The sequence below is a fragment of the Dermochelys coriacea genome, chromosome 7, assembly GCF_009764565.3.
Source record: "Dermochelys coriacea isolate rDerCor1 chromosome 7, rDerCor1.pri.v4, whole genome shotgun sequence".
NCBI classification, from domain to species: Eukaryota; Metazoa; Chordata; order Testudines; family Dermochelyidae; genus Dermochelys; species Dermochelys coriacea.
This window is the reverse complement of record NC_050074.1, coordinates 120,893,595-120,919,372: the sequence shown is the minus strand read 5'-3', so window position 1 is coordinate 120,919,372 and position 25,778 is coordinate 120,893,595. Positions and strand designations below refer to the sequence as shown.

The window sequence follows — 25,778 nt, the reverse complement described above, 5'->3', positions numbered from 1 at the left end:
TTATAGAGCATTTAACCTCTACCATAAAAGTTCAAGTGTGCTCCAGGGGTTCTCTTTTTTTTTTTTTTTTTTTCCTTTGGCTTACACAGCAAAGGCAGGAATGAAATCCATGGCCATCGGCTGTTTACAATTAGAAGAAAATTGCCCTTTTATTTGTCGATCACCCAACCTGTTCAACAGCACCAAGATCAGCTGGGAGTAGATGCTGCTTCTCCAGAGGCCTGATCCTGCTAAGTTCAGAGAGACCTTGACCAGGGTGCTGAGCACCCTCAACTCCAGTAGACAGTGGGTTCCTCAACAGGAGTTGAAGTTGACCGAAGGATCAGAATCCATATAACAAAAGTCTGTCTTTTTGGAACAGAGTCATTAGGAAACATAGGGATGAACTGATGTTGAGCACTTGTAATCACTATTCTGACTCAATGGCAAAGGGGAGGGAGGGAGACATTAGCATTCAGACGAGCATAGGTTTTGGCTGGGACCATAGCTCAGGAGTGATAGGTTCTAGCCTGAGTCGTATGGCACAGATCCATCATCGTCATCCGTTAACTTGACATTCAGATGTCCTGGGTGTTTACTGGCACATCAGTATTGTAGCCTCTATCGCTAACCAGTGCTGCATGAAATAGGGGTGGTAGGCTATTCGTTATTGTTTGTATTCCAGTGGCACAGACGTGCCTCCGATGAGATCAGGGCCCCATTGTACTAGATGCTGTGCAGACACATACTAAGAAATAGTCCCCTCTCCAAAAGGTTCTTAATCTAAATAGACAAAACAGACAAGGGTGGGGTACAAGGATTATTAGGGTTCCCAGATAGAGGACTAAAGTGCAGAGACATTAATGGCTAGATTTTCAAAAGTGCTCAGCACCCGCAGCTGGGGACAGATTTCCAGAAAACTCAGTTCCTAAGGTTGTCTTTACCACAGCATTAACTCAGGTATTGTCCCCAAGTCCCGTCTCACTGCACACAAACCCTTTCTCCTGTGTTTAACCTCAGGCCAGATGGCCTGTTTGGGGGTGTGAGTTTGAGTATAGATGCTGCTTTCACTCGGGCTGGTAACCTGCCCACTTTTCCGTGAGAATGCAGCCAAGCCCACCTGAGTGCTGATCGTCCACCAGGGCCTTCCCATAGTCTTCCCCCACCCATGTGCCCAGAAGGAGAGCGAAATTCTCCCGTTATGTGCTGGGAAAGAATGTTAGAGTGGCTCAGTTTACTGCAAAGCTGAAAACCCTGGGCTCGGCCCCCAGCAATCCAAGCGACACATGCAGGATAGTGCAGCACCAGTGAGGCACAGTAGCTTGGATAGGACTTTTGCAATGTAGCTACTCACCCAAGTCAACTCTGCAGAGAGGGACATGCCATAAGTAACTGGCCCAAGGTTACAGAGGAAGTCTGTGGCAAAGTCAGGGTTTGAACCCACATCTCCTGAGTAGAGCTGGTTGGAGACTCCCCCCCCCCCCCATGAAAATGCCAGTTCATAGAATCAGAAATGTTTCATGGAAATGGTTTGGGTTTGAACAAATCATGGGCCCTGCCTGGTGGGCTGCTAAGGATCTTGGACTTCCTGTCCTTGGTTCAGCCATGAGGCCTATCAGGCTACCTGTTGTGGACCAGGTGCCTGGGTGATAGCAGTTGATACACAGGATGGCATACTCTGGCCCTGGCTTAAGAGTAGAAGAATCGTGAGATTCTACTCTGAGACAGGTAAGGGCAAGAGGCCAAACACCTGTAGGGATGTTCTCACAGAGACCGGATAGGCTGCTAGCTGCATTTCCGCTCCCTAACTCTAGACACCCTTTTCAGAAATTCTTGGGTCTGTCTTTTGCACCCAGGCAGAATAACTCAGTGCTGCACTGGGTCACGTTCACCATGAGACCTTCTCTCCCAGAAGCCTCTGCAGGAATGCACACGGCCAGTGGAGGGGAGCTGATACAGTGCACCACGGCACTGGCTCACTCTAGTATTAAACTTTAAGAGTGGTGGGGAAATATTTCCCCTTCATACATAACCCCTTCTGTGCAGTGAAATGCCATTGCTGGGAGTGTAAATGAAGTTGGACCTTCTGTATTTCTTTAATCCCTATCTTCATGTGCTTGCTTCAACTCTGTGGCAAGAGATTCTTTTCCCAGCTGTATTTGTTGTGAGCCTTCTAAGGAGGAGAGAATCAGAAAAGGAGGGGATATGGGCCCTAGATCTTTTTCCACAAGCTTTTCTTTCCAGTGATCAGTTCTTAAATAAGGAAGATAAAGCTTTGCTGCTTTTTCCTTTCAATCCTAGACTGTTTGTGTTTTCGAGAATCTCTTCTCAGGCCAAAGGGTGAGAGAGACTTTTTAATCCTTTCTAGATCCCCAGCTTCCAATGCAACACAGAGCACCAGAGCATGCTGAGAGGGTTGCATATTAAATCTATTCTGTTCTGTTCCATATAGGTTCTTATACCATGCTCATCCCCATGGTATCTGAGTGCTTTCCAGTAGTGCATTAAGCAACACGACTACACGTCTGCCATGTGTGATTTGGGGTCTCATCCTTTCCCTAGGGCGAGAAGTGTGTACAGTTGAGTCTTATTTTGTTCAGGTTTTTGTAAATGTACCTGTTGCTATGTAGTTATGTTGGAGAAGGCAAATGCACCTGGCACTTGGAGCAGAACACAGTGAGTTTTTGATGGTCCTTAGTTCCTGGAGTTCACTCCACAGTCTGGGACCAGCCCCCTGAAAAGTTCTGTCTGCTGGGCAGACGAGCTTGACTCTTGTTGCAGAGAGTTCCATTGCACCAAAGCAGTGAGATTGTAAACACTAAAGTCATCTATGGTCACATTTAAGTTTATGAAAAAATGCCTGCTCTATGTTTCTTCCTCAACCTCTGAGCCCAGGAGGGTTGGACTTGTGGTGCTGAGGTAGCTGGCCTTGTAGGCAGAAGGGTACAAACACTGTAACAATGCAATTAAAAGCAATCTCTAATGCAAAGCATTTAAACATCCCTGGGATGGGAGGTGCTATGGGAACACATCTAGCAAAAAACTAGATGGGTTGGGGCTGCCTGCTTTTTAATTCCCCCCACTTTAAAGAAAGGCGGCAGCTGCTGTAAATAGATCCCCAACATCTCCTCTGTGCATTGACAGGAGGATAAGGAAATTCCTCTCCTGTTTCAGACAAGGAATCTGCAATTAGGGCCAGGACCCTTCCACTTTGATTCGCCTGTGCTGCATAGGGAATCTCATAGGGTGAAATCCTGTCCCCAAATGGCAACATGCGTATTGATTTCAGCAGGGCCAGGATTTCCCCCAGCAGGGGTATTTGTACTATACAACATGACTAAGGATATTGGAATCTTGACTTTAGATCTTAATAGTGACGGGCACAGTAGAAACATCTCAGATCGACAGAAAACTAGCTGCAGTTGCATTGCAGATCAATTTATTTTCTTCATCCTCTTGTTGCATCCAGAGATATGATGAACTGGGGCATCAGGCTTCATCACCGGGTAAAGTTGAGAGCTTGTGGGCAGATCCTGAGCTGGGGTAAAATGATGTAGCTGTGGACTTACACGGATTCACAGCAGTTAAGGATCTGGCCCTCGGAGCCCAGCTTCATTCATTAGTAGCGCTTTGATACCACGGTAATTTACTAACTATAAATATTGAAGACAGACATAATAATAACAGGCTGTGTCATCAATTAACTAATGACAGCTGCAAGGAAATGTCAGATAAAAAATAATCTATAATGGCATACAGCTTTCTTCTTAACCCCCATCCTTACCTTCCCCTCACCTCCTGAAATGATCGGCATCAGGACACCTGATTTTTAATGTTAATAATGTAGGAGCTGTAACATTTCATGATTAGCACTGATCTGTTTTCAGATTGCTCCAGATTTACAATCACATGCAAAAGCGGAGCTGGTATAAACCAGAGGACCGGATGCACAGGTCCCTTTCAGGTAATGAGGTGGAATATGTCATGTAGTTTCTAAATGAAGTTTATTTAATCCTCTTGGTGACATACACCAGCTGTTGCTATTGCAATAATGTGTCTTATTGGGGGAGAACAAAGCAAGCACACGCACCCAGGGGTAGAGGACGGCTACAAAAATGATTGTTTATTACCTAGCTTAGGAGCCCCAGTTCTGGATCAGGGTCCCATTGTGCTGTGCATTATATAACACAAAGGTTGTCCTTGCCCCAGAGATCAATTATTAAAGTCTCTCTTTAGCTGATAAACAAACAATACCTTGGGTGAAATGCTGACCCTAATTATGTCAATGGCAAAACTCCCAATGACTTCAATGGGGCTAGCATTACACCCCACGTATTTTAGGGCTTCCCTACACAGGACGCTGGTCCACGGCAAGCCAGGGTGTGAATCTACTGCACACTAACTTGCCATGCAGTGATGTTCCACATGGACACTGCTATAGTGCACTAAAAGTTCTGTAGTGCACTTAGCAGTGTCCACATCAGATATTTAGTGTGCGGGAAGCTAGTGCACTGTAGATTCATACCCCGGCTTGCCAGGCACTAACGTCCTGGGTAGACAAGATACCATCCCTATCAGCAAAAAGAAAAGGAGTACTTGTGGCACCTTAGAGACTAACAAATTTATTAGAGCATAAGCTTTCGTGAGCTACAGCTCACTTCATCGGATGCATTTGGTGGAAAACCAAATTTTTCCACCAAATGCATCCGATGAAGTGAGCTGTAGCTCACGAAAGCTTATGCTCTAATAAATTTGTTAGTCTCTAAGATGCCACAAGTACTCCTTTTTCTTTTTGCGAATACAGACTAACACGGCTGCTACTCTGAAACCATCCCTATCAGGTTGTAGTATTGTCCTGATTGTACAGACAGAGCCTGCATACCTCAGTTCACCGATGCTGCAGTCCCTTTATATTCAGCAAAGTGCTTAAGTCCAAGTTCAGGCCCCATTATCTTCAATGGACCTAAAGTTAAGCACGTGCTTGAAGGTTGCTTAAATGTGGGGCTAGAGACGAGTTGATTGGCCCAAAATCACATAGTAGGCTTGAGGCAGAACTGGAAATGTAGTTAGCTATCCTGAACACAAGCTGGGTGAATAATTGGTCTTCTAGTTTGCTGGCAATTCTCCCCTCCCTGCCCCCCTCCCCCCACAAAAAATATCACTTCAGGTTGACCTGAAAATAAATTTTTAAAAACACTATGGGAAATTGAAGAGTTGAATAAAAACTAATTTGGGATTGAACAAAACATATTCGATCCCAAAAGAAATGTTTTGTTTATATTTTGAGCATTCTCATTACGATTTCCTCTTTGTTTAATAAAATCAAGGACATTTCTAAAAATTAGTTTTTGTTTAGAAAAGGTCATGACATGTATTGACTTTTGGGGGGAATTTTATTAGTGTTTGTTTGTTTTTTTTTTTAATGAAACAATTTACAGAAATCAACACAAATTTACGAAACTTTTTGGTTGACCTGAACCTGCATTTTTTACCCCAAAAAGGTTTCAGTCAAAAAAATTCACCCAGCTGTCCTCCTAAGTCCCAGTCTGGGGAATTAATTACAAGATAGCCTTTCCTTGTGGCAGGGAACATGCTCTGGAGGGGGGAGAGGTCACTGTAGAAGTTTGAGTCTAGAAATTTTTCTTAACTTTTCATCTGTGTTCTAATTATAACTCTGAAGTCTTTATATAAAACAGCAAGATGGATGAGCTAAGGCTTTATATTGCTTTTTGATTAAGTGGGCACAGAGTCTGATTGGCACCTCGGCAGTTTATTCTTTATCGCTTAAAGTCCCGGCATTGCTGGATTGTCACGTTTTGTGCCAGGTCCTTGAGTTCAATCTTATCACTTTAAACCTCTTTCTTTCCCAGTCCTCTTTGACCTCGGGCATTGAGAATGGAGCACAAGACGTGACATGCTGTTCTGAGCATTAAAACAATGAGCGCTTGTATTTAACATGGATACTGTTTTTTATTCCAGCATTACATAAAACACGAGAGCCTGATGTAAGCTGTGGCTTGCCACTGCTTGATGTGCCACTGGAGGGGAAGGAGGGGATTAAGGCAATAGCCTATGATTTGGGAGACATGGTTTCAAATCCCTACTCTATCCCAGGGACTTCCTGTGTGACCTTGGGTATGTCACTTAGCCTCTCTGTGCCTCAGTTCCTGATCTGAAAAATGGGGATAATAGCTCATCCCTACCTCATAATGGTGTTAGAGACTGTGTGAGGTGCTCTGGTACTGGGGGTTATCTATGTACCCTAGATTGATAGAGTCCTGCCTTCTTAGAAGCCTTGTGAGTTCTGAGGGACCGTCTTTGTTCTGTGCTTGTTCAGCGTCTAGTGCATTGGGGTCCTGGTCCACGACTGGGATTTTTAGGCCCTATAATTATACAAAAGTAATAATAAATGGAGGATGGTTTTGTAGCCACACTCCACATCATTACATAACAGCAACTGCTCCACATACAAATTGGTGCAGCCAGTCTGGGACTATGGGGATCTCCTTTTATGTTAATATCATCATTATCATACAGGTTACAGAAGTCCTGCAAAGATTTAGGTGTTTTGCGCACAGAAAGGAAGATGCAGTTCCTGCTCTATTGAGCTCACAAACCCCAAAGACCAGCTACAGATGAAGGAGAGCAAGGGGAGAAGAGCACAAACTAGATTTGGTCAAAACCTTTTTTCTCTTAAAATTTTTTTGATAAAAGTCTTTAAGAAAAGAATGAAAATGTTCACAACAAACTTTTGTTTCCAGTGACATTTTCTGGTTTCCCCCCCAATGATTCAAAATATTTTCATTTAATTTCAAGTAGGAAACGTGTTTCCTTTCAGTTTTCAAAAATAGAACAAAAATAACCAACCAACCAGATATTTTTGCTTTTCAGTTTTGCAGGTTCTTTTTAATCTCCTTTTTTCCCAGTGGAAGAAGAAAAAAGGGAAAATAAAATCAATAATTGAAAATAGAAAATATATTGGCTTCTGAAAACTGAAACAAAATAAAATTTTTATTTTCATTTCATTGGAAACTTCCATGAAAGTCAGTTAATAAAATCAATTTAAAAATGTTTCATGTAAAATACTTGTTTTTCTACCAGCTCTTATACATGCACAACAATTAAATAAATATTCACTTTCTGCCCCTCTAGCCAGTAATTGTTAGTTGGCTAATTTCATGTAGGCATCAGGGTAGAAGTGGATCTTGAGGAGGGATTTGAAGGAGAGGGCCTAAAAATTCAAGGATGTTATCCCACGCGCAATGGGAAGTAATGGAAGAAAGCACAAGGATAATTATGGGAGAAAAAGACAGACTGCTAAGGATGCAATTACTGGTGTGGAGTGGAGGTGAGGCAACATAAGAGATGAGTGGTGTAGTGGTCCCTTTAATTAGTTTGTGAGCCATGTAGTGGTGCTAACTGAGTCCTGTGTTTTAGAAGCTATCAGTAACCAGCCAAAGCAGCTGGATGTATATAGCAAGGTCTTACATGTTTGTGGATAGTTAGTAAACATGGTTACTTGGAGTCCAACTGAATGGTGGTTATCATTGTATAAAAGAGCTACTCCTGGGGGAATTCTGCAACAAAAAAATTAAAAATTCTGTGCACAAAATTTTCAAATTCTGTAAAATTCTGCATATTTTAGTTGTCAAAATAACACAATATAATCATACCAGTTTCAGTTATTTTTGGTCATTTATTTCAAAATACCTGTCAGCAAGTACATCTGTAACAATACAGACAACAAACAATATTCAGGAAATGTTTGACAAATGGATTGCTTACTTGGCATATTAATACAGAAGTCTGAGTAATAATTAATTTAAAGTACACTCCAGAACTATATTTCCTGCACCCCTCAGAAGCAGTGCAAAAGCTTGGAGGAGTTGGGGTAATGGAGAAGCTGAGGGAGAGGGAAGTAATTCTGGGAAGGAGCCAGTGTGAACTTCGAGGGTTGTTGGGTATGGGTGGAAAAAGCATGAAACAGGATTTTTTGGGGGGATGGGGAGGGATTGTTAGGGGCTTCCTCCATGCAGATCCTGGCTGACCTCTAGCCTCTCCCATTCAGTCAGCATATCTGCCTGTCCCACTGTGACCTTGCACACCTTGCCCACATGTGGGGGTGGAGGGACACTCCCCCATTCCTATGTGGTCCTGCACCCCTCCCACTGTTCCCATGTGTCTCTGTGACTCCACTCAGCCACACTCTGTCCCTATGTGGCCCTGCACCTCCACTCCCATTCAGCCCCTGCCCCAGTCTATCCTCCCCAACAAGCCCTTATGAGCCTCTGTCTGACTTCCCCAGCAGTTCCATGCTGTCTGTCTCCCTTTAGCTCCTGTTTCCTGACCTGGCCCAGCAGGCACTGTGAAGAAGGCAGGCTCTTTTTCTTCCCAAGCTGGCCTGGAGCTGCTGCTCTGTTCTAGTATCCCCTGGTAGGCAAAAGGCAGAACTTCAGCAACTTTCCAGCAGAAACTTTTTTCTGCACAAAAATATAAATATGCACGGCTTATTAATTATGCGTGTGTGCAGTGGCGCAGAATTCCCCCAGGAGTAAAAAGCAACATACACAATAAGTGGTGGATGGGGTGTGGCAAGCAGAGCTGAGAAGGGCCTGGAAGGTGAAGATAAGATGAAGCCTGATGTGATGACAGCCAGTGGAGGGATCCAAAGAGAGAGGTAATCTGGTGAGAAAGACGGGCAGGGAAGATGACTGTAGCAAAGATTTGATAGTTTGCAAAGAGGACAGGACAGGCTGTTCTCCATCCCAGCTTCCCAGTCCTGACACTGTCTTTATCAACTAAGAGAAATTGCAAAGGTAGATGACTTAACATCTTGCTGTTGAATGCAGCAGTCTTTGTAAGGGATTAGCATGTTGATAATTAACAGATTTCAACTTTGGGGGAAAAACATTGATTTGTTTATAACAGTCATTTGCAAATAAATTACCTTCTGGTGGGTGTGTCATCTTTATGAAAAAAGTTTGCCTTTTTATTTTTAACTCCGAAATTTATAGTAGATGGCAGTTCAGACTGTTCAGCTGTTATTTATATGAGCTGTCTTGATTTGGATTAACAAGATGGAACCCAGGCTGAAATGTACAAGATTGTAATGTCTGCTCCCAGGATTCATGCTTTTCAGTCATCTCTGCCTATCTCTTTCCATGGAACCCAATCATGTAATATCTGTGGGGCCATGCAGTATGCCAACATTTTTATGGCTGACTTAGAACAACGCTTCCTCAGCTCTCGTCTCCTAATGCCCCTGCTCTACTTGCGCTACATTGATGACATCTTCATCATCTGGACCCATGGAAAAGAAGCCCTTGAGGAATTCCACCATGATTTCAACAATTTCCATCCCACCATCAACCTCAGCCTGGACCAGTCCACACAAGAGATCCACTTCCTGGACACTATGGTGCTAATAAGCGATGGTCACATAAACACCACCCTATATCGGAAACCTACTGACCGCTATTCCTACCTACATGCCTCTAGCTTTCATCCAGATCATACCACTCGATCCATTGTCTACAGCCAAGCGCTACGATATAACCGCATTTGCTCCAACCCCTCAGACAGAGACAAACACCTACAAGATGTCTATCATGCATTCCTACAACTACAATACCCACCTGCTGAAGTGAAGAAACAGATTGACAGAGCCAGAAGAGTACCCAGAAGTCACCTATTACAGGACAGGCTCAACAAAGAAAACAACAGAAAGCCACTAGCCATCACCTTCAGTCCCCAACTAAAACCTCTCCAACGCATCATCAAGGATCTACAACCTGTCCTGAAGGACGACCCATCACTCTCACAGATCTTGGGAGACAGCCCCCCAATCTGAAGCAAATACTCACCAGCAACCACACACCACACAACAGAACCACTAACCCAGGAACCTATCGGATGCGGAGAGTGGACCAGATGATATGTCTGGGGGGAGAAAGCGGAAGGAGACTCCGCTGGTTGGGAGGCATGAGATGCGATGTCCTGAGGTTGGGGGTTCCACGACCACCACTCCCAAGAGGAGAAGGCGGGTGGTGGTGGTCGGGGACTCTCTCCTCCGGGGGACTGAGTCATCTATCTGCCGCCCTGACCGGGAAAACCGAGAAGTCTGCTGCTTGCCAGGGGCTAAGATTCGTGATGTGACGGAGAGACTGCCGAGACTCATCAAGCCCTCGGATCGCTACCCCTTCCTGCTTCTCCACGTGGGCACCAATGATACTGCCAAGAATGACCTTGAGCGGATCACTGCGGACTACGTGGCTCTGGGAAGAAGGATAAAGGAGTTGGAGGCGCAAGTGGTGTTCTCGTCCATCCTCCCCGTGGAAGGAAAAGGCCTGGGTAGGGACCGTCGAATCGTGGAGGTCAACGAATGGCTACGCAGGTGGTGTCGGAGAGAAGGCTTTGGATTCTTTGACCATGGGATGGTGTTCCATGAAGGAGGAGTGCTGGGCAGAGACGGGCTCCATCTTACGAAGAGAGGGAAGAACATCTTTGCCAGCAGGCTGGCTAACCTAGTGAGGAGGGCTTTAAACTAGGTTCACCGGGGGAAGGAGACCAAAGCCCTGAGGTAAGTGGGAAAGCGGGATACCGGGAGGAAGCACAGGCAGGAATGTCTGTGAGGGGAGGGCTCCTGCCTCATACTGGGAATGAGGGGCGATCAACAGGTTATCTCAAGTGCTTATATACAAATGCACAAAGCCTTGGAAACAAGCAGGGAGAACTGGAGGTCCTGGTGATGCCAAGGAATTATGACGTGATTGGAATAACAGAGACTTGGTGGGATAACTCACATGACTGGAGTACAGTCATGGATGGTTATAAACTGTTCAGGAAGGACAGGCAGGGCAGAAAAGGTGGGGGAGTAGCACTGTATGTAAGGGAGCAGTATGACTGCTCAGAGCTCCGGTACGAAACTGTGGAAAAACCTGAGTGTCTCTGGATTAAGTTTAGAAGTGTGTGCAACAAGAGTGATGTCATGGTGGGAGTCTGCTATAGACCACCGGACCAGGGGGATGAGGTGGATGAGGCTTTCTTCCGGCAACTCACGGAAGCTACTAGATCGCATGCCCTGATTCTCATGGGTGACTTTAATTTTCCTGATATCTGCTGGGAGAGCAATACAGCGGTGCATAGACAATCCAGGAAGTTTTTGGAAAGCGTAGGGGACAATTTCCTGGTGCAAGTGCTAGGGGAGCCAACTAGGGGGAGCGCTTTTCTTGACCTGCTGCTCACAAACCGGGTAGAATTAGTGGGGGAAGCAAAAGTGGATGGGAATCTGGGAGGCAGTGACCATGAGTTGGTTGAGTTCAGGATCCTGACGCAGGGAAGAAAGGTAAGCAGCAGGATACGGACCCTGGACTTCAGGAAAGCAGACTTTGACTCCCTCAGGGAACAGATGGCCAGGATCCCCTGGGGGACTAACATGAAAGGGAAGGGAGTCCAGGAGAGCTGGCTGTATTTCAAGGAATCCCTGTTGAGGTTACAGGGACAAACCATCCCGATGAGTCGAAAGAATAGTAAATATGGCAGGCGACCAGCTTGGCTTAATGGTGAAATCCTAGCGGATCTTAAACATAAAAAAGAAGCTTACAAGAAGTGGAAGGTTGGACATATGACCAGGGAAGAGTATAAAAATATTGCTCGGGCATGTAGGAAAGATATCAGGAGGGCCAAATCGCACCTGGAGCTGCAGCTAGCAAGAGATGTCAAGAGTAACAAGAAGGGTTTCTTCAGGTATGTTGGCAACAAGAAGAAAGCCAAGGAAAGTGTGGGCCCCTTACTGAATGAGGGAGGCAAGCTAGTGACAGAGGATGTGGAAAAAGCTAATGTACTCAATGCTTTTTTGCCTCTGTTTTCACTAACAAGGTCAGCTCCCAGACTGCTGTGCTGGGCATCACAAAATGGGGAAGAGATGGCCAGCCCTCTGTAGAGATAGAGGTGGTTAGGGACTATTTAGAAAAGCTGGACGTGCACAAGTCCATGGGGCCGGACGAATTGCATCCGAGAGTGCTGAGGGAATTGGCGGCTGTGATTGCAGAGCCCTTGGCCATTATCTTTGAAAACTCGTGGCGAACGGGGGAAGTCCCGGATGACTGGAAAAAGGCTAATGTAGTGCCCATCTTTAAAAAAGGGAAGAAGGAGGATCCTGGGAACTACAGGCCGGTCAGCCTCACCTCAGTCCCTGGAAAAATCATGGAGCAGGTCCTCAAAGAATCAATCCTGAAGCACTTAGAGGAGAGGAAAGTGATCAGGAACAGTCAGCATGGATTCACCAAGGGAAGGTCATGCCTGACTAATCTAATCGCCTTTTATGATGAGATTACTGGTTCTGTGGATGAAGGGAAAGCAGTGGATGTATTGTTTCTTGACTTTAGCAAAGCTTTTGACACGGTCTCCCACAGCATTCTTGTCAGCAAGTTAAGGAAGTATGGGCTGGATGAATGCACTATAAGGTGGGTAGAAAGCTGGCTAGATTGTCGGGCTCAACGGGTAGTGATCAATGGCTCCATGTCTAGTTGGCAGCCGGTGTCAAGTGGAGTGCCCCAGGGGTCGGTCCTGGGGCCCGTTTTGTTCAATATCTTCATAAATGATCTGGAGGATGGTGTGGATTGCACTCTCAGCAAATTTGCGGATGATACTAAACTGGGAGGAGTGGTAGATACGCTGGAGGGGAGGGATAGGATACAGAAGGACCTAGACAAATTGGAAGATTGGGCCAAAAGAAATCTAATGAGGTTCAATAAGGATAAGTGCAGGGTCTTGCACTTAGGATGGAAGAATCCAATGCACCGCTACAGACTAGGGACCGAATGGCTCGGCAGCAGTTCTGCGGAAAAGGACCTAGGGGTGACAGTGGACGAGAAGCTGGATATGAGTCAGCAGTGTGCCCTTGTTGCCAAGAAGGCCAATGGCATTTTGGGATGTATAAGAAGGGGCATAGCGAGCAGATCGAGGGACGTGATCGTTCCCCTCTATTCGACACTGGTGAGGCCTCATCTGGAGTACTGTGTCCAGTTTTGGGCCCCACACTACAAGAAGGATGTGGATAAATTGGAAAGAGTACAGCGAAGGGCAACAAAAATGATTAGGGGTCTAGAGCACATGACTTATGAGGAGAGGCTGAGGGAGCTGGGATTGTTTAGTCTGCAGAAGAGAAGAATGAGGGGGGATTTGATAGCTGCTTTCAACTACCTGAAAGGGGGTTTCAGAGAGGATGGCTCTAGACTGTTCTCAATGGTAGCAGATGACAGAACGAGGAGTAATGGTCTCAAGTTGCAATGGGGGAGGTTTAGATTGGATATTAGGAAAAACTTTTTCACTAAGAGGGTGGTGAAACACTGGAATGCGTTACCTAGGGAGGTGGTAGAATCTCCTTCCTTAGAGGTTTTTAAGGTCAGGCTTGACAAAGCCCTGGCTAGGATGATTTAACTGGGACTTGGTCCTGCTTTGAGCAGGGGGTTGGACTAGATGACCTTCTGGGGTCCCTTCCAACCCTGATATTCTATGATTCTATGATTCTATGATTCTATCCTTGCAACAAAGCCCGTTGCCAACTCTGTCCACATATCTATCCAAGGGATACCATCATAGGGCCTAATCACTTCAGCCACACTATCAGAGGCTCGTTCACCTGCGCATCTACCAATGTGATATATGCCATCATGTGCCAGCAATGCCCCTCTGCCATGTACATTGGCCAAACTGGACAGTCTCTACGTAAAAGAATGAATGGACACAAATCAGACGTCAAGAATTATAACATTCAAAAACCAGTTGGAGAACACTTCAATCTCTCTGGTCACTCGATCACAGACCTAGGAGTGGCTATCCTTCAACAAAAAGTCTTCAAAAACAGACTCCAAAAAGAGACTGCTGAATTGGAATTAATTTGCAAACTGGATACAATTAACTTAGGCTTGAATAGAGACTGGGAATGGATGAGTCCATTACACAAAGTAAAACTATTTCTCCCCCCCACCCCACCCCACCCCCCACTGTTCCTCTGATATTCTTGTTAACTGCTGGAAATAGCCTACCTTGCTTGTCACCATGAAAGGTTTTCCTCCTTCCCCCCCCCCCCCCCTCCGCTGCTGGTGATGGCTTATCTTAAGTGATCACTCTCCTAACAGTGTGTATGATAAACCCATTGTTTCATGTTCTCTGTGTGTGTATATCAATCTCCCCTCTGTTTTTTCCACCAAATGCATCCGATGAAGTGAGCTGTAGCTCACGAAAGCTTATGCTCTAATAAATTTGTTAGTCTCTAAGGTGCCACAAGTACTCATTTTTTCACCATATTTTTATGCCTCATTAAATTGTCTCTTATAATTTCCTAGCCAGAAATTTTCCTGACGTGCTTCTCATTGTACCTTTCTAAAATGGAATTTTTCTCGTTGATATTATCATCTGTTTAAAATATGTTTAACTGACAAATTCTTCTTTTCCCCCCTTTCTTCCAGGGAATGAATAAATAGCTCATAACAAAGTGGGGATTTTTTGTTATTCAAACTAGCCTTCTTTCCCCAGCCGCAAATACCTTTCTCCTTGCAAACTGTATTTTTGACAATAACTACCTAGAGCTTTCTGCATTTTCTTCATGGACAAGCATTCTAACCAAACACAAACTAAATAGAAATCCCATTTAACTAGAACCCATTCTGCATGCAGCAGCAATAATCATTTAGAGATGCACATAAAAGGGAATAAGTTGTTGCAACAGCATAATTGGTTAATTTATATTGTGCAGGAGAACTATCTTTTGGCATTGACAGAATAAGCTTTCACTTGTAGGCCAGATGGTTACTGATTAAAGATGGGCAAACTACTTCCAAAATAGAGGGAGGGTACTGGTGAAGATGGAGATTTGCCGTCTGTCCACTAATAGTTCTGGTATTTTACTACTTGCTAACCACCTGTCCACTGCTGAGGCCTCCTACACATGCTCATTCTCAAACCTAACACCCACTGAAATATTAATGTTTTGCACACACACATATATAACACCTTTCCTTGCAAGAATCCTCAAGTGCTTTCCAATAATTAATTAAGCCTCACTGCAACCCAGCAAGATATTATCCTCATTTGACAGATTGTTAATTGAGGTACAGAGAGGTCAAGTGAATTGACTGATCATGTACAGGAAGTTGGCATCACAACTGGGGTTAGAACTAGAGCTGTGAGGGAACTGGAATTTCTATCCCATGGAAATGTTTGCATTTCTGAGGGGTTCCCCCCCCCCCACTGTTCTGAATTGGATTGAGAATTTGGAAATGTGAAATTTTCTGGGGAATGAGATGTTATGAAAATGTCTAGGGTGGGAAGCCTGCCTGCTGGTCAGGCTTTCGGGAAATCATTGTTTTGTTTTGATAACACTGAAACCTTTCAGTCAGATAACGTCAAGGCAAAATGTTTTTATCATTTCATTTAATTTTGCTTAAACTTTTATATTCTAATATTTTTTCCATTATATTATGTTCATAGGTGAGGGATTGCTGTTCATATACCAAACCCTAGGACGTTTCATATACTAAACTCTGGGTCATTTCCAGTTCAGAACAAAAACAAATTTCAAAATATCAGCTTTTCCCATAGAACAGAAATTCCATTTTCCCACCAGCTCTGAGTTACCCTGTTACAATGGGGCAGCAGCACCCAGGGCCCCTACCCGGACTTAACAATGTTCTATCTGAAGTCAATGCCTTTGGTGTTTTCTACATCCATTGCCTACTCCAGTTGAATTCTTGGCAGTTGGGAGCTCTTCCTAACTCAAGTTCTTAACAAGCTGAAGGAGGGCATGGCATTAGCATAAATGCTGTTAATTGACTCAAATGGCCTATGGTTCAGTATACAAACACTCCTCAGGAACTACAGTCACTCAGCTTTGGGCATAAAAGCTAGCTTATTACTGCCTGCCTGTAAGAGGGGAAAAAAAAAGAATGCAATGCTGAAAATAGTTACGGAGACTGATATAAAGGCAGTAATACTAAAATAGATGGTGAAATCAATGGCTATAATTGACTGGAGTTTGGCAAACTAACAGAATTTCGCGTAATAAAACTGGTTTCAGAGTAGCAGCCGTGTTAGTCTGTATTCGCAAAAGAAAAGGAATACTTGTGGCACATTGGAGACTAAATATTTTCCACTGAATGCATCCGATGAAGTGAGCTGTAGCTCACGAAAGCTTATGCGCAGATAAATTTATTAGTCTCTAAGCTGCCACAAGTACTCCTTTTCTTTTTGAAGAGTAAAACTGACTCCCACCCCCGGCTCCTCCGAGACTAGGAAGTGTGAATACGTTTAGCAATTGCCTGGTTGTCATTTATCATTCCAAGACTCAATATAAGAAGAGCTTTCAGCTGCTGCTGGACCTGCTCAGGGTGGGGAGGAGCAGGAGAAAACGGATGTCATGTGTTCCTAACTAATGGCCATCCTCCACTACCACCAGATCTCTGAATATCACACAGGACTGCGAGCAGGGGTAGGCTGGGTACAGAACAACGAGAAGATGAACAGCATTCTCACCAGCAGCAGAACTTCAGTCCCTTTCCGCAGGGCTTTTAGTCCCTGATTTATGAACCAAGGTTTCCAGATCTCCCCTCCCCCCCAGAGCAGTAGATTCCAATTGGCAGAGACCTGGCAGGGTGGAAGGGAAAGGGAGATATCCTTTCTCCTAGTTATTCTTTATAACCAGATCTCCTATCACTCGTGTGACACGTTAACCCCTCATATGCTAGGGCTTGTGGAGGTCCTTTCTACTTTGTCACAAGGGGCATGTGGGGCAGCGTGTGTCCAAAAGAAGGGAAATATCCTCTGTTGAACTCACGGGAAGAGAAACTTTTCCCTTTCTTGGCTGGGTGCTATCTCAGCTACAGGGTGGAGAGGAGTCCCTTTAGATCAGGCTGATACATGGGGAGTGAAGAATGTTTTGTTTCATCATAATATATTGGTGGTTTGCTCCGCTGGGCTGTGGCACAGAGGGAAGCCCTGACTGTGGTCAGGTAGAGAGAGAGGCTGTTGATGCCAACCCAGAATAAGAGGGCTAACATGTCATTCCTTGTGTATTTTGGTCATGAAACCATTTGGAGCTCTGGGGTGGATTCTACAGAAAGTTAAACTCAGGCCTTTTGCATGCAGTGTCTGTCATCTGATCCTGATCCAGCCACTCTTAAACATTGGCTGCTGAACCCCTGGGAACTGGAAATTGGAACATGAACTGAACATGAGAGAGCTGCACCCGATAGAATAAGAATCTGGCTGTAGTACTCAGATTTGTCTACTGACTATGAGGACCATCCAAAGCGGGGTTGTTGCTCCATTTAAGTCATTTTTGCCCACCTTGATTTTCTAGCCCTGAAGGTTTGAAAAGCCAAGAGAGAGGCTGTATTGCAGGAATTAGAGCCCTGTTCTGCAAGCCCCTGAGGTTCAGAAAATGTATGGACTTCAAGATGTTTATCCTGGTGTGAACTTACAGGCCTTCCAAGGTTCCCCCATCACTGGTTATCATAGGGCTGTGGTTAGTAGCTAATCTTTCACTGATGCTCTCAGCTGTACTTATACACACAAGGCTTGCCATGTGGCTTTATTAACTTGCTGAGGACACCTGGTGTGAATTATTCCATTCCAAAGATGATATCTGTGCAAAACCACTGGATGCCATTGTGGGACACAGGAATGTCCAAGATCTGCCATGGGGTAGTGGAGAGCTTTGCTTCTGACTGTGATGTCCTTGAACAATGGTTGCTGATGCAGGGAGTGGCATGAGTTGTGGCATTTAGCTCCAACATTTCGAATTGCTGCCCTGGATCTTGGACACATAGTTGCCATAACAATCCCACTTGTGCAGGTGGGAAATGGGCAGTCCTAGAATTGGTGGTGGTGTGTCATCAGCCTGACTTTTGTTCTGGTCTCTTCACAAAAAGAACCAACTTCATGCAAGTTTATCACATTTCCAAGGGATCATTTATGATTGGGCTTATTTCATTAGGTAAGTGTTGCCTGAGTTTCTATCAGCAATAAAGTGGGAAGATGGTGTTTAGTGAATATCTCCAGCTGATGCACCATGGCCTCCTGGCACCTGCAGATATGATGGTTTAGCTGATACAGCTTTTATCCCTGGCTTAGTTTGGTCACATGAGATAACAGCAGGCAGAGATAAGGCAGGAATACATTTCAGAAGTATTTCCTAAGTATGTATGTGTACATGCACGTGTGCACACACTATTTCTCTCACTCTGGGCCACTCTGCTATAAACTGGTTTTCTTTTACTTGCAATTTTGGTCAACATGCTTCCCAGTGAACCTGAATAAAATGTAGTCAAAACACAGCATGAGCTGCAGCAGACTGGTGTAACATCAGAACGAGTTCAGATGGCCATCCTCTCAGGGCTCTGCTGACTCTGTATTGGAAATATAAGCCTGTGGTCAGTTTATGCCTGGATTGAGCATTGTTCTATGTGGGACTGCAGTCAGGGGAAGCAGTCATTATGACTCTGGGTAAACTGACTTCACTGCTATTAATATTGTTCCAAGAGGCAACATCTTGCTTTCTTAAGGAGACAGGTTGATGCAAGTGTAACCTACAGCTCCTCAGTGACTGTCTCCCGTTAGTGGTGATTGGGCTACAGATAGGCTGAGGAGCCTGCTGCGGCTGACAGAGCTAGGTATTTTAGCTCAGGCAGTAGAGGCTCATGCATTTAGATCCAGAGGTCCCAGCTTGATCTCTGCACCCAGGGGCATGGCATAACAAAAGCATATAGCTTGCATCTTTGTTCTGTGCTCCTCAGGACCCCACCCCATCCAGTTCTGATCCTCTTCAAAACCTTTACTAGACTAGGGCTTAGCTGCCTCAGGGGTTCCCCCGCCTCCCTCTCTGCACTCCACCAAAAATGCTACGGACATTGTGACTGAGAGAATACAAGGTGCAACCCCCAGGAGCAGGAGACTTTTAGTGGACGTCCCCTGGCTATGGAATGGCCCTGCTTCTGCAGATCAGTCTGAGCTTGAGCCTTGTACTTTTAGAAACTCAGTGTAAATCGCCGTTGACGCTGCATGGTCTTTCACTCAGTAAAGGACCAGGTCACCATGAACATGCTGTTCTTGGTGGATATCTAAACTGAATTGATGTCCTTTCAATGTCTTCAATAGACATGGAATCAAGCGCGTTGCCAGCAGGACATATTTGCTGGTCAGCAACACCCTTCTTTGAATGATTGTGGCCAAAATACCCTCTTGCTGGTCCATTCTCCTCTACATTTTGGAAGTGCCTAGGGGTCCTAGTCAACAGTAAGGCCCCATTGTTCTAGGCACTGTACAAACATGTACTGAAATGTGTTTTGCTCCAAAGCCATATGATACATGTTAATCATGCTTTACTGGGCTCAATACTGGAGTAACAGAGTGAAATTCTCTGGCCAGTGATATACAGGAGGTCAGGCTAGATGATCTAATGGTCCCATAAAGAAAAGGAGTACTTGTGGCCTTGAGAAAAAAAAGGTCCCATGTGGCCTTAAAATCAATGAAACCGCCTGTGGATAATTGAATAATTGTTGTTTGGGTCCTGCTTGTCAGCAACCTTTTTTTTTTTTTTTTGCCTCTGCTCTATGGCCCTGATTCAGCAAAGCACTAAGGCACATGTGTAATTTTTAGCACATGAGCAATCCCACTGACTTCAGCGACTGCTCAAAGTTTTGCATGTGATTCATTGAGACAACCCATGCACTTAAAGTTACTCATGTGCTTAAGTGCATTGCTGGATCAGTGCCTCAATGCCAATTTGTGCCTTTCACTCTTTTGCTGGCCTTCAAACTCCTTTGCAGTAGCCAAATACTTTTTTTTTTCTAACCTCCCTTTCTTTGTATTAACAGCTTCCCTCAGCACTTGTATCGACACGCTCTTGTGTGTAGACAACCCTGCTAAAAGTTGGGTAGAGAAAATATAACACTTGAGAGCCAAACAAGGGTCCAAAGACACGAATCTGTTTAGTCGGAGGTAAGTAAACTGTGTTTAAAGTGGGCGTTCTCACAAATGCACATGGCTTTCTCAACACTGAAATGGTCAACCACCTGGATGGTTTTTTGTCAACTTTCAAAAATCAATTATTTTCTTTTACACAGAACAATGCTTGTAAGTTGTTCAAACTACTCTGCAAACAAACAGATACATCAGCCCAAGTACGAGAGCTTCTGGAAAGGATTTAGACACTTGTCTTTGATTAAATTAGAAATAAAGAATTTTTTCTTCTTCTTCCAGCTTCAAGATGGTGGAACATGGAAGGGTTCGAAGTTGCCTTTCAAATTCTCATGCTCACCTCTGAACCCACCTTGTAATAAATATTTTAAAGTTTTATTCAAACTGCTCCAAATGGTTTATAGATTCCCAGGCGAATCACAAAATTGGCTAAGAAAAGAGGAGCCCTGAAGATGAAATGAGCTCTGCAGCAGCAAAGACAGACTGAACATTAAATATTGCAATAATTCATAAAAGCACCACATTCTCAGACTCTTCAGAGCGAAGACTCTACCTGTGAGAGTATATTAAAGCTGAGATCATCTGGGCTGATTCTGCAGCCAATGAAATCAATGGCAAAACATTTCCCCCTGTATCCCCCACACCTCTGGGATGCTGGGCTCATCTCTGGCTAAAGGGAAGTATTTTTGTGGGAGCCTCTCATTACAAGATTGGCAGCACTTACTGGAATGGAAGCCTGTGAAGCAGGTAAATATTAATAACCCTCCATTTGTCTAAGCCTGCTTTTGCCTCTGTTACCTTGCCAAGTGTTTTGCCCAAGTCTAAATAAGTTACTTGGTGGCAGAGCTAAGAATATAACCCTCAGACTCAGGGGGAGTAGTTCTTGCTCCTTCACTTAACTCCACCTCCACCAAGCTTGTCATTTCATTAAGACATAATTACATACATCCTCTCTTTTTGCTGTGCAAGATGATTGTTCCCATGCACGAATCCCCCCTTCCCTTAAAAGCAAAATTATTTTTGGAAGTACCCAAACTGAGATGTCTGTTATGACTCCTCCAATGTGTTGACCCATGCAGGGCTGCAGCTTGGATGGAAGGTTTGCATAGCATAAATGCATGGGTAAGGGATCAGATGTGGTTTGGTGCTAGAAGGCATTGATCCACCATTGGACAAAGCACATGAACCCAGAGCAGAACTGTAGAGTGGGGCCACTGATTATTTCTCACTGTATGTGAAAGAGAAAACAAATCAGGGTCCCAGGAGATCTGTGATCTGGGATAGTCAGCAATCCAGCCATTACTCCGGGTGTAATTTACTCTGGCCTTTTTTAAAATTTCCAAGTGAGTGGTGGTCTTGCTCAGCCACTTACTATATTAAATACTAAACAGATCTTGGTTGTTTTTGAAATCGGTGCTGTACTTTGGAAATGGCCCACTTGCAAGCTGTTTCAGGTTCTTACTCTAGGTCCTATCTGCTCAGCAGGGTTTTACCTTATCTTCTTTCTCTTCTTGTCTCTAAACATACAGGTAGCATAGTATGTCTCCATGATAGGGTTCACAGACTCCACACTAAACCAGAGCAAGGCATCAGGCAGTCCTGAGCTAGGCAGGCACTGCCCCTCAAAAACTGCTGGGCATGTTCCAGGTGGAAGGACAGTTTAAAAGAACACCGGAGGCTGGTGGGAAAGGAGTTACAGGCTGCACCTGGAACCGTGGGAATTGTGACCACAACATTAGTTAAGGCCATCTAGAAGTGGTGATCCATATCCCCTCCTCCTTTTGGACTTAGAAACCCATGAGAGGCCCCAAAGAATAGGATGTTGACTTGCTTACAGACTAATTTGTGACCATGCCCCAAATGAAGGCGCCATAGCCCGATAGGAAATGAACGGGGAGACTGTATCTTGGGGTGGACTGACAAGCAGTCCAGACACTGCCACATCCCTTTAGGGCCTTGGGTTGGGACCCTCTGGAGTGGGGGTGGCTGCTCCCAAGTCCCTCTGTTGTGACAGAACCCTGAGGGGAGTAGAAGGGATACGGGCTAGGAACTAAGGCCCACCAGGTCTGACATGGCAGGGTCCCCTTCAGAATAAGCAGGCTGAAGAGAACTGCCTGGCCACTAGGCTGGCTGGCTGTCAGACTGGCCTGTTGCATTCTCTTGAAGCCTGAACCTAGGGACTAAGGTGTTAACTCATTGCGTTATATACTGTCTCTCAGCCAAAGGAAACCAGACCCCCCAAATAAGGTTAAACACTGGACTAGTGCTGGCTGGAGAGGTATATAAATAGACACATTCTACATTAGATTCTCCATTTGTCCCAAGGTGTGCTTGGCCCAGGAGCTGGGGGCATGGAGGCTTTAAGGTACCTTTGAGCTTCCTCTATGGTGGAGTGAGCTGGAGGCTTGCTTGCCTCCTGGTGTGAGTTCAAGCATCTTCAGGCTGTGGTTCTGGGCCATGGGGCAGGGTAAGCCACAGTTCCACGACTCCAAAGTGGTTGGGTGCCTCTCACAATGTTTCTTGGACGAACCGTGGCTGATGTTTGCTTAAGTTAAGGATGAGGCCTGATGACACATAATCTCAGAACAGCACTGGCAGCTTTTCCTTCTGGGTTTTATTTTTATTCTACTACTTAACTCTGAGAAATAATAAATCACAAGAAATACATCCTCAGAAATTCATGCCTAGGGCTGGGGCTTTTTCTAAATAGCTTCAACTCTTTGGGGACTGGATACTACTGAGCAAGAATTACCATAATTAACCATAGTAAAATGCCTGCCATTTGATGTCTGAGACTTAAAAGCTTCTGTTGGGATCCAGACAGTTTTGAAAACAAGCCTCTATGGCCTAATTAAGAGGAAGAGAAGGAGAGCGGCGGGGGGTGTGGAAGGAAATTCAGGGTGGACTTTGGAGTTCTTGGGAGAGAGAGAGAGAGAGAAATGAGGCTGGAATTCTCCAGTCAAAGGTATAGCCCTGGAGCAGGTAATGTGACCTCTTCTGTCCCATGACGCTTGCTCTCAGTGCGACGCCGGGACATTAAAAATCCAATAGTGCACCTCATTGGTGAGAGAGGCCCCTTTGTCACTCTTATGTGTTGAGCGTGCAGGTTACATAAACCCCCATGGCCAGATTCTGAACTCAGATACACCAGTGTCAATCTGCAGTAACTCCATTGACTTCAGTGCAGTTATTCAGCATTCATAGGCCTGATCCAGCATCCACTGAAGTCACAGAAACACTCCTATTGACTTCAATGGAGTTTGGCCATTGCATTGGTGTAAATTATAGTCCAGGCCCCCAGTTGCTCAGGAGTTGTAAGTGACCAGTGAGTTCCGTGCAAGAGGCCCCCTCGGGAATGTTATGTATGGTTTTCCAGAATGGATATAAATATATAAAATGTAGTGCAAAATGAGTAAATCCATTTTGTGATTTCGCTGTCTTGAGCAAGGGAGCATCAATTAAATTTTGTGCTTGTTTGCTCAAGGCCATAAGCAACTTTTAAAGGATTCAGATAATTGCTATAAAAATGTTTTTCCACTAACTGTGCCATGTTATGATAACACAAATATTCTGATAGCAATATGGTCCTGGGGCCAGATCCTGAGCAGGTATAGATTAGCACTGTAAATCCATTGACTTCAATGTAGCTACACCAATTGATACCATCTGAAGATCTGGCAATGAGCATCTAGGTTGTTATACCATTAGCATTGTTTATGTGTCTTGGGCCAGATCCACAGTTCAGCCAAGATCCTAAGAATTGAAGTCAAAGGAGCTATGCTGACTTATGCCAGCTGAAGATCTGATCCATTGACTTCCGTGGAAATATACTGAATTACATCTGCTGAGGATCTGGCCCATTGACTTTGACAGAGCTTTGTCAATTTACACGGTATGATGATTTGGTTCACATGTATTTAGACTTGTTTGTCTCCTATTGAGACATAAGGAAGAGACCCTCTTTTTTTTCCATCCTGTATTTCAGGAAGCAGGAGGGGAAAAAGGTTATGTGTTTCAGCCTCTAGCAGAGTCAGTAATAGTCAGGTCTACAATGTAAGACTCTTTGTAAGTTACAGTGTTAATCAGTAAAATCATTCCCTTGTTCTTAACTTGTGTGATCTTATAATGATTGAGAACCTGGAGGCTTCTAACCAGAGCCAGTTAGGAATTTTTTGATTAAACTTTTTTTTGTCAAAAATTACTGATTCATTGAAACTGAAACTTTTTGCAGGAAAGGCTCAGCTCTGACAATTTTTTTTACTCAAAAAACAAACAAACAAACAAACCTGGAAAAAAAAAGTTTTAAATTGCTGTAACGTGTTTTGATCTCAAAACAAACAAAAATCTGCTGCTCCAATTCAAAATAATTTTTCATTTTGAAATGTAATTACAGTAATGAAACTTTTTAAAAATAATGCTTGAAATCAAAGCAAAGCATGTCAAAATTATTGAAATTAAACTTTTTAATTGACCTGGACTGATTTTTTTCCCCCCAGACTTTTTAGTGCATGATTTTTTTGAGATTTTGACTTTTTGTTCTGATTTGGAATGGGAACATTTTTCAATCTCGAAAATTTTCCCAGGATGGGAAAACTGTTTCCTGCCCATCTCAACTTCTAACTTAGAGTCTCAGATATATCAGAGTCAGAAGGAAGCTATTTTTTTTATTACAAATTAAAAATAATCCATATAAGTCTTTTTTAAAAAAAGGGCTTATGTAATCAACACCTGATCAGCATGATGCTCTCTCCCTAGCTACTGGTGGGTAGGCCACAGAGAGGCTGAGGAGCTTGCTACATAATTCGTTAACAGAGGTGGGTCTTCTTGCTCAGGTAGTAGAACCTCATGCTTTAAAGGCCACAGGTTCAATCCCTACGGCAATAGACATGCCTGACGCTTAGTGTTACACTTATCTAGTGCTTTTTAACTGTGGCTCTCAAAGTGTGGATAGGTTACGAATGTAGCTGAGTCATAGAAGGCCTAATTCATTGTTGCCTTCACACCTTGTATAATCGTTGATGCTAGTGGAAATGTGACTGTAAGCTGAATTTGGCCCTCAGACACATGTGACCTTGCACTGGTGTAAATGACTATGCAGGGTATAAGGCAACAACAAATGGTGTCCAGAGAAAAGAAGTGACTTGCCACAAGTAACACAGTGAGCCAATGACCCGTCTGAAAGCAGAACCCTGGCTTCCTATCCCCTAGGCCCATACTCTGAATATTGGACCATGGTGCCTCTTATTGCTAAACCCATGATGAGGACACTGAGCATATCCAACCTGCCATAGTGATGGTTCTCTTCCACGCTTGCAGGATATAGGACAGTGAAAGAAAATAACCTGAAATGCTTTTGGGGCTGGCCTATCTTCGTTGTATCATGGATTCTCCTTGTGGCTCCCTTTGGACTGCAGTGAGCCAAGATGTTGTGACTGAAGTGTTTCTACATTGTGTTTTACTATTGCATGACTGCCTGGCATTGGTGCAGTGCTTGGTCTGTACAAAACAAGGAGGAAGTCATTTTCCTGAAGGAGCTTACGCTTATAAAAGAGTGATCTACCTTAGACCCAAAGGAGAAAGTTTTATAGATAGCAACCTTTTGTCCACATTAGTCCAGGGCCACTGTGGACCATTTCCAGGAGAAATCTTTGTCCTGTGTTCTCAAAATCCTGGTTTTAATGCAACCTTGAATACCCAAGATGCTGTTTCTATCTGACCAAACCTCGTTTTTGTTTTTTTTCTGCCATTGGAGAAATATTTGTTCCCTTCCGATGTAAATACGTCTCTGATTACGGCTGCCTGATGTATACAAGGAGCTTTTG

General features: G+C 44.3%; 1 long non-coding RNA gene across 1 annotated transcript in view; it reads left to right on the top strand.

Moving 5' to 3' along the window:
- The window catches only part of LOC119859109, a 38,926-nt gene extending 14,777 nt beyond the window's left edge, over positions 1-24,149 (top strand). Inside the window, exons 2-3 of the long non-coding RNA XR_005294107.2 lie at positions 19,854-19,977; positions 20,239-24,149. This is a non-coding gene — a long non-coding RNA (uncharacterized LOC119859109). The remainder of the gene's footprint in view (positions 1-19,853; positions 19,978-20,238) is intronic.
- The last annotated feature ends 1,629 nt before the right edge of the window (positions 24,150-25,778 follow it).